This window comes from Macrobrachium nipponense, chromosome 5 (genome assembly GCF_015104395.2).
Source record: "Macrobrachium nipponense isolate FS-2020 chromosome 5, ASM1510439v2, whole genome shotgun sequence".
NCBI classification, from domain to species: domain Eukaryota; kingdom Metazoa; phylum Arthropoda; class Malacostraca; order Decapoda; family Palaemonidae; genus Macrobrachium; species Macrobrachium nipponense.
Window position 1 is genome coordinate 62,156,978 of NC_061107.1, and position 17,315 is coordinate 62,174,292.

Below are 17,315 nucleotides of genomic sequence, written 5' to 3' on the forward strand. Positions count from 1 at the left end.
GTCGCTCCATCTGCCTTTTTCCTGTTGATTAGATCTAGCACTGTACTGCTGGTTGTTGCCCTCTCCTGTAGCGTGGGGACTGCATGTTGCCACTACTGCCTGGGAGGTAATGTGGGGAAATTCACTAACAACAGTCCTTACGTTCTTCTCCGTGCATCGGTGTTGCAACATCTGCCGGGACACCAAAGATCTTAACCACCCACTCAGAGAAGTCTCCCTTACACGGAAACAAGGCTCAGCACTTCTTCATCAATTTCGTTCAGGTGTATAAATACCGTTTTTTATTTAAAAACACAGAGCACGTACGGAATATATACAAAGTACAGGAAACTTGGAAACGTGATAAATAGCAACACTGACATTGCGCGACAACGCATCCCCTCTCTGGCATTTAATACCACGAGACCTATTCCGTAATACCAAGACAAACAAGAGCTATAGCCTCTCTAGACAGCATGAAATTCCTCCCAGATGATAACAAAACAATACCTTTCAAGTGTGAGAGAATAAGTTACACTGTCTCTTACTCTGTGTGTGTCTCTCCCAAACATACACACACACAAACACACACCTGTATTATCACTGCTATTCTAATTACTTTCCTTTACCATGTCAATCAACGCAAAGGGGAAAAACAACATTTTACGAAAAGAGCCGAAATTAAAAGTGAAAATGGGGCGTAAAGTAAGCCCTAACAGTTCCCGTGAGACAGACACTGTGACTCATGCATTCCATCGATCGGGCGGCGACGGCAAGGCCCACATTGAGGTGGCAGTGGTGATGGAGGGGGGGAGGGGGAGGAGGGAGGGCGGCGAGAGGAAAACGAAGTGGCGGTGGAGGAAGCCTCTTGCATGGATTGTACGGTATAGGGTCGGAGAGGCGGAGGCGGAGGCGGAAGCGATATGCTGAGACGCGACATCCAAGACGAAACAACTTTTTATTATTATTATTATTATTATATAGTCTGACATGACGTCACTTCCCTTCGATGATTGTTTGTATGGTGTTTTTACGTTGCATGAAACCAGTGGTTATTCAGCAACGGGACCAACGACTTTACGTGACTTCCGACCACGTCGAGAGTGAACTTCTATCACCAGAAATAGACATCTCTCACGCCTCAATGGAATGGCCGAGAATCGAACTCGCGACCACCGAGGTGGGACGCCAACACCATAACAACCACGCCACTGAGACGCTTTCCCTTCGATGATAAACAGATTGTCACAATCTTAAAAGAATCTTAAACAAAACCGGGTAAGTTACGATTCAAAAACCATTCCGAGGGGTGACGACAAAAACATTCGGCTATCTATCAATATGAGGCCTCCGAATAATACAACTCTGAATGCAAGAGAGAAATGACGACTGCGCTCAACCTGTGAGACGGCGTGAAATGGGTTTTTAACCAAATGCTACAGAATCCCTTCTTCTGAAATACTGACTCTACATAAGAATAAAGAGGCTTTACTGAAAAACTTCTCATCTGCTCATTACTAGGGAATTTACTGGTACCCTGCCAAACTAAATTACAATTAGGCAGACAAAATTAGAAAACCACTAAATTTTAATCACCTCGGCAAACCAACAAAGTCTAGGCTTTGTGAAGAAAAACAACCAAAATTCAGTGTAAGTTAAAACACAGTTAAACAAAACACATATAAACATATATATATATAATATATATATATATATATATATATATATATATATATGACTGGTAAAAATGTTCTGTAACAACAGAATTCCATCTAATAAAAGGAGCCCATAAAAACACCAAAATATAGAGAAAAAAGTACTATATTTCAGAGACTGCTGTCTCCCTCTTCAGGCAGATGAATGAGAAAAGTTTACAGAAAAGGTGGTATTTATACCAAGAGGTCCATCCACAAACAAGCCATTTTAAGTCACCCCCGCTGATAATCTTCCTTTAATCTTCTTAAGGGTTGGTTGAATGAAGACGTTGTCGATCGTGTCCGAAATCCATGCTCCTTTTGAGATGTTCATTACCTGCCTCTCTTAATAAAAGAGAGGCAGGTAATGAACATCTCAAAAGGAGCATGGATTTCGGACACGATCGACAACGTCTTCATTCAACCAACCCTTAAGAAGATTAAAGGAAGATATCAGCGGTGGTGACTTAAAATGGCTTGTTTGTGGATGGACCTCTTGGTATAAATACCACCTTTTCTGTAAACTTTTCTCATTCATCTACCTGAAGAGGGAGACAGCAGTCTCTGAAATATAGTATTTTCTCTCTATATTTTGGTGTTTTTATGGGCTCCTTTTATTAGATAATATATATAATATATATATATATATATATACATACACACACATACGTACATATATACACACAAGTGTGCGCGCGCGTGCGCTCGCTCGCTCGCTAGCTGTGGGTAATTATGATACTTTTCAAAGACTGACACAACAGTACTGTAACAACCAGGGCTCCAGGGTTTTTTGTCATGTAGCATCTTAATATTTATAAAAAAAAAAAAAAAATGTCAGAGCTCATAAGCTTGAACCACCATAACTAATGTCGACTACCAAACAGTATGCTTTATATATATATATATATATATGATATATATATATATATATATATATAGTATATATATAATTATATATATATATATAACACGCAAAACAGGAACATCTCGAAGCTGCTCTGGATACGGATACATTAGGCATAATTTAATACTTTAAAAAATTCGCTATGTTCTAAGTACATCACACGTAAAATAAATTGAAGTACATAGTTTCTGCTAATTATGGAGGCCTTAAACATTTGTATAAAAGGAAATGTAATAACCGCACGCTTTCCACTTCATAATAAAACAAAACGATGATACCAATGAAATACATAAATTCATAAGCAAAATACGTTTGAGCATCAAAAACATCTCGGCTAGAAAGGAAATCAATACGTGTGGAGACCGATGATACAATCTGGTGACTAATCTTGCAGAGGAAAGGCTTTGCGGCAGAAGGTGTTCCTGACAAACTATGTAAGTTCCGAGTCTATTAAATCCCATCTATTGAAGACAATGCGACAGTGCCATCACAGCACAAAGACATTGAACCTTTCTTAACTTCAGATCCAAGAGCCATTATATATATAGATATATATATATAGATATTATATATATATATATACTATATATATATAGATATATATATAGATAATATATATTATATATATATATAATATATACACTACATCCATACACACACATATTACACAATAACTTTGGTGTGTACCAACTACCCATTATTTTCGAGCAACCATCCACACGTGTTATTGGTAACACACACAACACGTGTGTATGTATGTATGTATTCATATACTATACATACATGCTAAATAAGCCCAAAGCGCCAACTCGAAATAAATCTGAGCTCGTTGGCCGACCCATAAAATTCCCTAAAGCTAGAAGTTGAAATCATGATCAATCAGCCGTTCGCATCTCAGAGAAACATTGCCAATTCTTTCCTCCAAGCGATATAGTCCCTAGGAGTAGAGGAGAGAGAGAGAGAGAGAGAGAGAGAGAGAGAGAGAGAGAGAGAGAGAGAGAAGAATACAACAACGTCGTCTGCAGCTGAATACAAGCATAAGCTCAAAGCACTGCTTTTCTTAACAAGAAAATGTAGGTACGTCGGCCTTTCCCTGCCACTCTCTCTCTCTCTCTCATTAATAATTAAACAAGACATAATTGCATTCTCATCCACCATAACGTGACTCTATTTCCTACAGTGAAATGGCATGGGGTGGGTTGTGGAAGGCCAGAGGGCGTGGTCGATTATCTGGTTATGTAAAGTAGGGTAAAGGGGGTACGAAGTTTTATCAACTGCACATACACAACAATGGCGCCCACTGTGGACAAGTGGAAACTATGGTGTGTGTGTGTGTGTGTGTGTGTGTGTGTGCGAGTGTAGTTCAAGTATAATTGATTCCTTTATTTTATAACAAATGAAACGGAGAACGTTACTTCTATGGGCTGACATCCACGATATATATCACAGGCCCTTTGTACTCTCTTCTGTTGGGCAGAAGAGGTGTGGGAGAAATTGGGGGAGAGCAGACGGGACCGTAGACCGTTTGAATGACTCATTGCCATTTCATCGATCGGATGCAAACACACGGATGGTGTCATCCCTCGCATAATTCACTTATCTATGGAAAAACAATCGAAGTTGGCATTTATTCAGAGTTCATCTTAATGCTGCTGATGTGCTTTTATTCAACAAAACCGTTAAAGTACCTAAGGATTCATTCAAATTTATAGAGAACGTCGAGCTCAACAGATTAACGCAAAACCTGATAAATCTTGCTGCAAAATTTGGATTGCGATGATAAAAATACTAGAAATGTATGAAGCAAAACTCAGTTCCATATGAATTCACATGCAATGGACGGGCTTCACTAGATGACAGTGAACAACAACCAGCGCTGACAGAATGCTGGCAACGCATTCTGCTTCCTCCTGTGCACGAACAATTTCCCAAAAAGGCTACGAACAGCCTTTGGCCGATGCAATCAACTATGCGTGAAATGCTTTTCACGTGAGTGCTTCCTGGGAATGAACTTGCGCGTTCAAAATGAATGATACGAGAGTTCATATTATTCGTAAAACAATGCAATATTACCGAGAGGACACAGCATATAAGCGTAAGAGTTTAGCAATTTTGTGTTTGTTTGTATGGTGCTTTTACGTCAAGAGTGAACTTCTATCACCAGAAATACACATCTCTCACTCCTCAATGGAATGGCCGAGCATAGAACCCGCGACCACCGAGGTGGGAAGCTAATACCATACCAACCACGCCGCTGAGGCGCTAGCAATTTTCTGTTCATCTGCATAAACGTGGACAAGTATAAACGTGCTTGATGACTGAGCGTATTGGCTGAACTAACCACTAAGGCTCAGCAAAAATTCCTGGAAAAAAAAAAAAGTTTCTAGAACAGCAAAAGCAGGGGAAAAATTACTGGAGTCGGCCAGGCCGCATATACTTTGGCATTCTAAAAATGGAAACAAGAAGAAGCATGAAATCTGTATATATCTCTCACTCCATCTATCATGCAAGCACCCAATAAAACTATGCCCGAATTCTTGCCCACTTGTCATCAAACTTGCAATTGAAGAGACAACCGCGTGTTAACAAGTGTGTGTACACTGAGAACATATGTACAAACAGTAAAATATATCGTTACACAAATAATGCCATAATGTTCTTAAAAAGGTCAACTTCTTAAAAGAGAAGTTCAAGTTGAAGCTGGAAAGAGCGTTCTAAAAATTTTCCCTTAGGAACCTCATTAAAACCATCTAAAAAACCAGGAACGTAAAGTGGAGGATTAAAGGTGAGGAGCAGAACACCGCACCTTCACCACCTGACATTCCTGAGCATTACAAGATATCCTGGAGAGAGAGAGAGAGAGAGAGAGAGAGAGAGAGAGAGAGAGAGAGAGAGAGAGAGAGAGAGAGAGAGAGAGAGAGAGAATCGACTGCTATTATGAAGAAAAAGTAAATCGCCATGCAGAAGCAAGTAAATGAAAGGGTCGAATTCAGTTCTCGTCATACGAGTCAAAAAAGGACTGGGTCGAGGAGGAGGGGGGAATTTTTCCTCCACTGGACCTTAATGTTTCGTTTATGTACAATTGGAAAATTAGAAAAAAAAAATCAATACTTAAAGACTAACATCACTTTACATTTCTCAAACTGATACCTGTACATAAACATCGTTTAAATGGACCTTCAATGAAAATATTTACAAGAACTTCTATACATTACACTTGAGTCTTTTAACTTAGTCGTACCATAGAGAGAGAGAGAGAGAGAGAGAGAAGAGAGAGAGAGAGAGAGAGAGAGAGAGAGAGAGAGAGAATCGACGAAGCACTAACTGGTGCAGCAAATCAGTCCGTCTTTCTAGCCGCATGATGTTGACTGGACAGGATACGAGTACATGCTTGTGTGTGTGTGTGTGTGTGTGTGTGTTACTAAAAGGGTCAGAAGTTGCGTGCAGGATGAGCACGCCTGTCTACTGGCGGTCAAATTCAATTATAGCACCTAATCACACGCTACACAAGGGAAAAAATTGGGCGGGTTGACCAACATCTGACGTCTGCTGACAACTCCAGCAACCAGTTCAATAAAACTGAGAATAAGTAACAAAAATATAACAATCAATTTCTTAAAACTTTACAATAATGACAATAAAAATGACCACTGCCTCAGCTACAAACTAACAAAAAATGAAAAGTACAGGTATAAAAAAATTTCAAATTCAAATAAAGAAAGATTCCTAAAATAATGACTTGCAATAATGGGACAAGTTATATTATTCGGTCAGCAAACACTAGATAACAGCAGACGGTTTGATTTTAGCGGTAACTGTAGCTCCAAATGACAATATTCTATAGCATTCAGCGAATAGATCTGGATCAAATCTAAAAGACTCTGTGAAACCTTGTTTATTTAATCCTTTAAAGGTGCACAACCGTTCCAGATATACTCGTACAATAGAGATTGTCATGAACTAAAATTTAACCAGGCCAGGCTTCTAATCACATAACCAAATACTATCTCTATCACCAGCGATACGCAAACGCCTCATATTGAATTTTCATTATTAAGAAATAACCCTTACGGGGGTTAAACGTGAAAAGAGTACTAACCTTATTCTCTTGTCTTGCACTCATGAAACACAAATAACAGGTACCATTTTTTTTTTATCTAGTAATTTTAGAAAACAAGGTAATGAAATGAACAACAAAAGGGGCCCTGTAACATAAGTCGAATAAATACGAAATTCAGCGACAAATCATTCGTCTTTTACAGTATCAAATTTCTTACCACAAGCCAACCATGTCAAATTGATGCTAGTTCCTAAAAACGTCAACCTGTCGAGATGAATTTTAGAAACTATGCAAAGGGCTCATTATAGGCAGGTAAACAAATCATCAGAGCCAAGCCAGTTCATGCCATTAAAATTCACTGTTTACTTCATATCAGAGCACAAAGATATTACAAATTAAATATGAACAATAAATGTATAACAGCATTCAGATATAAAGAGCCTCTCACAATACTCGTCAAGTTCCATTTTCAGAAAAAGTACACATTCTCTCTCTCTCTCTCTCTCTCTCTCTTCTCTTCTCTCCCTCTCTCTCTCTCTCTCTCTCTCTCTCTCTCTCTCTCTCTAAGTAAACAGCAATCAAATTAGGGCAAATTACAAACCAAACAAAAGTGTAGTTAAATAAACAGAGGAGTGAGTTGCAGCGTTTCAATTAAAGAGAGACCCAAGGAGGACAGCAAAAGAAATGAATTAATAGAACGTCTATTTCCAAGCCCCGTCTGCTTTACATGATACCACAACCATTACTCTTCAACAATGAAATTCAATCATTTGAAAGCAACCGCAATCATTGTTAATGGAAGGCAATAATAAGTAAATGCTTTATAATGTGTATGTGTGTATATATATATATATATAATTATCAATAGACATATAGTATACTAAATGGAAACTCAGCGTCTTAAAACCATATACCCTAATGCCCTAATGTGTGTGCGTGCGCGCGCGCGCTCTATCACAGTCCTCCAATTCGACTGGGTGGTATTTATAGTGTGGGGGTCCGGGTTGCATCCTGCCTCCTTAGGAGTCCATCACTTTTCTTACTATGTGCGCCGTTTCTAGGATCACACTCTTCTGCACGAGTCCTGGAGCTACTTCAGCCTCTAGTTTTTCTAGATTCCTTTTCAGGGATCTTGGGATCGTGCCTAGTGTTCCTATGATTATGGGTACAATTTCCACTGGCATATCACATATCCTTCTTATTTCTATTTTCAGATCTTGATACTTATCCATTTTTTCCCTTTCTTTCTCTTCAACTCTGGTGTCCCATGGTATTGCGACATCAATGAGTGATACTTTCTTCTTGATTTTGTCAATCAACGTCACATCTGGTCTATTTGCATGTATCACCCTATCTGTTCTGATACCATAGTCCCAGAGGATCTTTGCCTGATCGTTTTTTATCACTCCTTCAGGTTGGTGCTCGTACCACTTATTACTGCAAGGTAGCCGATGTTTCTTGCACAGGCTCCAGTGGAGGGCTTTTGCCACTGAATCACGCCTCTTTTTGTACTGGTTCTGTGCAAGTGCCGGACATTCGCTTGCTATGTGGTTTATGGTTTCATTTTTCGTATTGCACTTCCTACATATGGGAGAGATGTTATTTCCGTCTATCGTTATTAGGGCCTGATCTTGTGGCGCGGTTATCATTCCTTCAGTTTCCTTCTTTAGCTCTCCCCTCTGTAGCCATTGCCACTATCATCGCTAGCTAGTTCTTTAGTCTGTCTCATGTATTGTCCGTGCATTGGTTTGTTGTGCCAGTCCTCTGTTCTGTTTGTCATTCTCCTGTCTCTGTATATTTCTGGGTCTTCGTCCACTTTTATTAGTCCTTCCCATGCACTCTTTAGCCACTCGTCTTCACTGGTTTTCAGATATTATTATTATTATTATTATTATTATTAACATGTCACACCACATATGCTCAAATTTTAAACTGTCCCCAGGTATGAAGAGAGGAAAGAAGAAAGCAAAGAAGAAAGTGCTCAAACCGCAAAAACATTATAACAAACGGAAGTAAAATATTACAATCCTCCTCCGTGACTATGAAGATGAGGAAAGAATGAACAAGTGTATACTCGAGCTGAAACCGACGGGAAACAATTCACGGGGCTGGGATGAAGCTGCCAAACCTTACCAGACTACATTAACACCTGGTGCCTTTCTTGAGGACAGCCAGACTACGAAATTAAAACTCCACGCTCTGCGGTGGAAAAGTGATTCCTTACTGAGGACACCTGTTTCATCGTTTTCGCATTCCACAGCTTATTTGCAGAAACTACAACTTCCTACTTGTCCCAAGCACCCTTTAGGAGTGAGACAAGGTAGGGGTGGTTTATAGTACAGCGGGAGAATTAACGCCTTCACTTGAAATACACCAAATGTTATGTAGCAATTTTGAGGTTAGAAACTGGAGAAAAAGAAAGAAAAAAAAATAAGTTGAATAATTTCAACTGTAGTTTATATTAAAAACCAGAGAGACAACTGCATAAACTCCCTATGTTTTCAATAAAGAAATGAAAGTCATCTAAGCACCCAGTCTAAATGGCACCGTCCGACCTCATAGAAAAATCAGGTGTGTAAGGTACCAACGCCCAAAACTGGATGATACATTGGGATGGAGTGAGTGTGTGTGTTGTGTGTGTGTGTGTGTGTGTGTGTGTGTACAGGTGATGAGCTGCAATCTGTTCAATCCAGCACACGTGGGTTGAATGTGGGTTCGAAGTCTGCAGCATGGCTTAGGAAATAGTTAAAAATGAGAATCTCCAGCGCGCTACGACACCTCCGCATTGATTTCGTGCCAAATGGGGATAGAAAAAATGAGAAAAATAAATCCAATATATGTGGGCGAAGACTAGAAAAAGAAGCATTGTGGCCTTTTAAAGTACAAGACCAAGGACGGAGGCGGAGGATTACACCAGCATTGATTTCACCTAAATTTTGAAAGGCTCAGAAGAGGAGTCAACTTCCTAACACTGAGCAGAGGCGCTTTCGCAAACTTGAAATCTGGGAAGGGAAAACCGACTTCAACTTTCCTGCATCAAAAGTGTAACATGACAAATGGTAAAAATCTAATCACAATTTAACTTGTGTTGCAAACTGCTGTATTCTCCAAAATTATTAACAAACATTGTTAAATATACATTTATTAAATGGATGAAGGCCTTGGAATCATCCAACATAATACCCATTTGCGGACTAAGATATGGGGAACTACAAACCTGAATACCCACAGCGAATGCAAGACAACCTTGTCTCGTTACATTATAAATTTGTCACACAAGAAAAAAAATTTACCTATCTGCAAAACAGTGGGCAAAGTAATTCAGTGCACTGACGCCATAAAAACCTCAGTACAAAAGCAGTGTGTGTTTTTCCCAGTTGATCCCAAATTCAGTTTCTAACACAACCATTCACAGACGCATTTTTATCTTTTTTACCTTGCTTAAACCAAATACCCACAGCTGTTTACGGAATAAAACACGTGTATGCATACACACACGCGCGCGCACACACAATATATATATATATATTTATATTTATATATATATATATATCTATATATATATATATATATATATATATATATATATATATATATATATATATATTACCACACATACACACACACAAACACGACAGAGAGGGACTGAAAAAAATTATAATCTTATGTTGTAGTTGTTGAAGATCAGTGTAACTGGCGAATTACTTCAGATACCCGACCCTACGACGCATTTCTACTAGTACTGCAATAGAAAGCAACGACAGCTGCACAGGTGCTCACGCCTAGTGAAATCTAATGACAACCAATAACAAACAAATGTACCTCAATCATGACGACGGCTGCGAAAGGATCCAACGCCTCATCGCGAGCAACGTCCCACAAACAAGTCATTTGAGAGGCAAAAACCCTCTCATTAAGGTCTCTCGGGATTTCGCCAAGTCACGCTCTCTTTATCTCCGCTGTTTTGAAACGGTGATCGCCATCTACTCGTAATGCCATTTGATTCAGACATCTATTAAATGACGAGAAAAAGAATCATGGCAATCAGCACTCAGTAGAGAGCATACTTCTCCCAAAACCACTCCACAGCATTTATTACAGCTCCTACAATGGAATGCTTGAATTTCCAAATATACTGTGTTGGATCACCAAGCTTCATTTGTATAGGCTGGAAATGATTTTGAAGGCGACAGATCAAATCTTCATAAATGCAAGCTACAATCTGATCAACTGGACTGGGAATGGAGCACCAAATGATTAAGTTCATCTAGAAGCATCTGTTTTCGAAATACTAAGTTCATCTAGAAGCATTTATGTTCGAAATATTAAGTTCATCAAGTATCATCTGCTTTCGAAATACAACGTTCATCTAAAAGCATCTGTTTTCGAAATATAAAGTTAATCTAGAAGCATCTGTTTTCGAAATATCAAGTTAATCTAGAAGCCTCTGCTTTCGAAATATTACGTACATCTAGAAGCATCTGTTTTCGAAATATTTCGTTCGTCTAGAAGCATCTGCTTTCGAAATATTATGTTTATCTAGATTCTAGGAGCACCTGTTTTCGAAACACTGCGTTTAAATATACTACAAGTTTAAATAGCAAGTAAAATATGAGCATGTCCCAGCTTCATCGGCGGAGGTAACACTAAGAATTCACACGACTCCCCCATTCCAGATTGGTGGAAGCAACGCGCGCTCGAAGATTTTACGAAGACATTCAGTCATGACATTAATCGACGTTAACTGTTTGTTTGTTTGTTTCTATAGTGTTTTTACATGCATGGAACCAGTGGGTATTCAGCAACGGGACCAACGGCTATACGTGACTTCTGAACCACGTCGAGAGTGAACTTCTATCACCAGAAATACACACATCTCCCATACCTCGATGGAATGCCCGAGAATCGAACTCGCAGCCACCGAGGTGGCAAGTCAAGACCATACCGACCACGCCACTGAGGCGCTTTTCTCCATCACCCAGACACCTACGACAAAAGCATCAACTTCTAGATAGCAATAAATCCAATATGGGAAGGTGACAAAACTTTTTCCTAAACGTGCCAAGTAAAATGTTAGATGACTCCTAGAACTTTCCCAACACGCCCTTTAAAACTGAATAAACACAACCAACAGGGATTTTATGTTTGCTTTAGAATCTTGAGTAGATGATCAGGTGAGACGGCTCTTTCGGGAGGTCATCGCCGGTAATATGCCCAAGTTAAAAATAATAGATATGAACATAAAACATGCCCGATGAACAGGCATGCCGGTAAGACAAACGACGGCTAGTCCTCCTTTAAACGGCCGGCGTGGGAAAGAGCCTATGGCGGTGCCTTGCTGAACGTTCACTCCTGATATAAATACGAGAGAGAGAGAGAGAGAGAGAGAGAGAGAGAGAGAGAGAGAGAGAGAGAGAGAGAGAGAGTTTAATATATATCAGAGTAGCAAGGAAAAAAATGATACAATAAACCTTACTGATATGCTAGTGCGTTTGCAAGAGATAAAAAAAAGTATGGCTTGAAACAGAAAGTAAAATCTGAAAACGCCTCCAGTGCCATGGAACACAATTGAAGCAGTTTCACCAGAGAAACGACAATCCCAAGTGTGGCCGCTGACGCATTTACAGCTCGTTATTCAGTTCACTTTTGATCTTCAAAACCAGAAAACAAACTACTCCGAATTAAACGAATTGAAGGAAAAAACAACGCTTGCATGAAAATATCACAATAGCACTCCAAGCCATTCAGAAGTCGTTTGTTGGAGCGGTAACGCATACATCCATATCATGGAAAACAATAAAAATACAATCATTCAGAGTATCTATAATAGCTGGAAATGTCTAATGCACGAAACCTGTGCCCATGGGTGCATTCAATTCTAGCGACAATTAGTTCATTGCTAAAATTTGTCTTGCAAGCACCAGAACTATACAAACAACGCTATGCATGTGATCATATAAAACCATATGTATACAAATAGTTCATATAAAATAACGATAAGTGAACGGAAGATTTACATATTAATAAAGTGCCAAGCTCCATATTTCAGTCTTATATGCAAAAAAAAAAATTAAATAAAAATAAAATAAAAATAAAATAAAATAAAATAAAAAGAAAATATAAACAAATGATGTGCGTACGAAAATTAGTATTACATCTACCACTTTTATTATTAAAGACGAGAATTATTTAAACAGAAATCGCACAGGTTTATCGTCAACCAAAACCACCCTCAATGTACTGGAATAACATAACTTTAAGATAGAGTAACAATTATCTTAGCCGATAAATTGCTAAGCTAAATTCTGGACTGCCCCTAAATAGAGCCAAGTATTTCAGTTCACATACCAATACCACACAACCACAAAACACGTATTAATATCTATAGACCTCATTTGGAGGAGGGAGGAGGGAGGAGGAGGAGGGAGGAGGAGGAGGAGGAGGAGGAGGAGGAGGATCCCACAATGTGACACATTTATAGATTAAGAAGCGTGGCCGGTGCCTCAAGTGAACAGTGGAGAGCCATTGCAAAACCTGTCTGGGGGGCAAACACAAACAATGGCCTCTCCACAAATGAGGGTTAACGGCATACACACACACACACACACACACAGACCAACCTAATAAGATTCCAGCCTACAGGCAATGTCATTACGAAACAGGTTATTATCACAAAACTATTCCAGAAGTCTGGATCACACAGGACTACCACATGCAATGCGAAGCCTTCAAACTTTTAACCACAACACAGGTTTTTCAATGCCATGTCCTTCATTCGTGAGATTGTCTCGAAAATCAAATGACACCGAATTTCTTTCAAAATTCCAGTATGAATTAGTTCCAGGTTGACCCGAAGCAAAAGGCACTTCAAGGTCATGTTCGCATATGATGCTCAACAAGACGAAATGACTTACTAACAGACCCATATGTGGACGAATTGAAAAGAATGCTTCTATGGGCTCTCGTCTTCATAACAACTATAAACAAAACATCAGATATATGACAAAACAATTCTAAAGAAAAACTGAACAAAACATAATTATAAACGTAAATAGTATAAGACGAGAATGAAAACAGCTATAACGAGAAAACAAAAACAAATCATGTATTTCTGAATGACGAATCTTATTCAAACCTTTTCCCCGGATCGGAATCCACACAGCGACCTCATCCAGCACACTCACCTGAAAAGAAAACGCATGAAATTAGTTCAACAGAAAAAACAAATGACTATCGTCGACAGTTATTAACATAAATATGAATTCACAACACTGAATCTACCGAAGAAAAACTAAGTAACTTGCATTTTTACAGTAACATTCCTCAACAATGAGAATGTCCTAAGAACCTTGTTCTTCATCCATCCCAACAACTTTAGTTCTTCTCAAATTCACCTCGGCAAGAATCTGTCATGACTTTCTAAAATGACATAAGTAACATCTCAACATGAATGGGGAGGCTATTTTGAACTGAGCCACCTTCTGTCCTTACATATTTCAGCCGCGTTTGCAGCTATAAACGCGGAAATTTACGTGAAACTTTACGTGACGAGTTTCGCATTTTACGGAACAGATCTACGTTTCATATACTAATGACTTGAGGACACATCCGTGAAACCTTTGCCTTACCAGCGTCAATCCTCCGCAAAACGTTTCTCTTAACTGCATCTCGCAAAGCGATTATCGGCATCAACCATTGACTCGGTACACGCAGGAACACTTTTCTGGGCGTCTAATATCCCACTTCAGAACAAAACACATTTTTCAATACTTTGCAAAGAAAAAGTAACACGAACGAAAATTACGTGAAAGTAACCATTTAAATGTCCCCGAAAACTACCTATATATAATATATAAAAAGACTGAATAACCATTAAATATGTTCTGACTTTTAAGATGAAACTCCAACCAGATCAACAAAATATGCAAATTACGCGTTACCGACCCCAAATACAGACACTGACATCATACAGGTCATAATATTTCATGACATGAACCACCACCCTATCATTACAGAGACAAATAGCTAACTAGGTAAAGAAAAAAATATTAATCCCAATAGTCAATGGATTTTCTTTGTTCGACAGTGTACTCCAATAATATATTATATATAGATATATATATATTATATATATATATATATATAGATATATATATATATAATATATATATATATATATATAATATATATAAGATATATATATATATATATATATATATATAATATATGTATTACACACACACATACATATATATATATATATAGTTCATCCAGAAGCTGCTCGAGTTGAAGGGGACCACAAAAAATTGTTACCATACATTTCCTCTGAAGAAACTGCTAAGTGTTGAGGTCAAGAACTCGTCAAACAAGTATACGGGGAGAGCTATGCAATACCTATACATTCACTTCCCAAGAAGCCTCATGCAATCGTTTCCCTACAACAAACGTTTTGTTAATTAAATCATCACATAAAACACAATGGCATCATTTGACCTGATTATCAAAAGCAGTCACCGTATATTGTTTGTTTGTATGGTGTATTTACGTTGCATGGAAACAGTAGTTATTGAGCAACGGGACCAACGGCTTTACGCGACTTCCGAACCACATCGAGAATGAACTTCCATCACCAGAAATACACATCTCTGACCCCTCAATGGAATGGCCGAGAATCGAACTCGAGACCACCGAGGTGGCAGGCCAAGACCAAACCGATCATGCCACTGAGGAGCTGCAGTCACCGTATATTTTTTAAGTTCATATTACATTCAGAAAAGAAATAATGATTTGGGCATATCAGAAACCGGTTCCCTGCCGCACTGAAAGGTAAAAATTTATCTTGAGCAACCTATATTCGAATATTTTGACCAACAAAAGGCTGTTTATTGCACATTCCTTGCAACAATAGGTGCCCATCAGTAACAAACTTACTATTGGAAATTACAAAGACTTGAACCTCTTCTCGCCATGTCTTCCTTCACTTTATCTCGCCATCTCATTCTCTGTCTCCCTCTCCATCTTCTTCCTCTAACAGGTTCCTTCCAAGCACTCTTCACTCCCTCCTCGTTATCCATCCTCAACACATGCCTATACCATCTCAATCGTCACTCTCTTATCACCTCTGTAATCTTTCCTAAGCCTGCCATTCTTCTTATTTCATCATTTTCCAATCTCTCAAGCAGCAATATTACCATAATCCACCTCAGCATTCTCATCTCTGTTCTCTCAAGCGTTACTTCCTCTTTTCTTCTTGAGCCCATGTTTCTACTCCATTCATTAACACTGGTCTTATCACTGTGTTATAGGTCTTGACTTTTATCTTGATTGGCATTTTCCTTTCCTATCACAAACCACTCCAGCTACCTCTCTCCATTTCCCCAATGCAGCTTCTATCCTACTGTCAACTTCAGCCATACATTTTCCCTCTTGGCTTAAAGTAGATCCTAAGTATTCCAAGTTTTCCACCTATTTTATAAATGAGCCTCTACTTTCTTGTATTAATGTCCTGTCTCTATCTTCCCTACTGCTCACCAAAATCTCTGTTTTATTCCCATTCACCTTTTAAGCCAGACCTCTCTAACGACTCCTGCCACTCTCCAACCCTTCTCTGTAGGTCCTCCTCATTTTCATCTGTAATCACCAGATCATTGTCGAACAACAACTCCAAAAGCTCTACATTGTTCATCTCTTCACTGAACACATCCATGACCAGCCAATACTAACTTCAAAGTTTTCTGTATTATATACTTTTGTGCTCGTTCTTTGAGATATCATCTTGACCAGCCTAACCAACTTTTCTGAGACTTTCCTTTTCCTCAAACACCAAAACATCACTTCTCTTGGGATTCTATCGTGTGCTTTCTCTAGGTCTAAAATATAATATATATATATATATATATATATATATATATATATATATATCATAAATAAATTATTGTTGACATTATTCGAATCAGGTGTGACGGCTTCACTTTCAACGGGATATTGTTGATAGAAACGACAGGGCTCCCACCGTTATCTACTTACTTTCTCTTGTTCCAAGTCACTCTTTAAAGTCTCCCAGTTAGACACACAGCTTCATCCTTCGATCATACCTCCCCACTAATCTCCTCCTCCTACTCCTCAATAACTACATCATATCAAACTGCAAATCAAATGATTACAAAGCAGCTTTAGGTCAAATGAGCGACAGTGCACAATTTATTGAAAATCAAATACTTACAGGCCTATATAGTATACATTTGCATAAACGAGTATGTGTACAGCTTCAAGAAGACGAAATTAATTAAGCTTACTCAACTCTAATGTTATCTCGGACATATATTTTCCGCATGTAAAAACCTACTGTAATAAATATGAGAGAGAGAGAGAGAGAGAGAGGAGAGAGAGAGAGAGAGAGAGAGAGAGAGAGAGAGAGAGAGCTGAATTCTGACTTGGAGCACCGAGCGAGCAGGTGTGTCTCAACGTTGACCAAATACGGAATCTTCTTCCTCCCACGGCAGATACTGTACGTGCAAACGAACAAACGGACATACGCCATTGCCCTTGGCTTGGACAACAAACGCCTCTCCGATCGGAACAAACACTGCACAGCTCTCCAAAATCAATGACTTCTTTATTTTGCAAATCATCGAATCACTTGACTGACTCGAACATCATGGACCAGCAGGCCAAACAT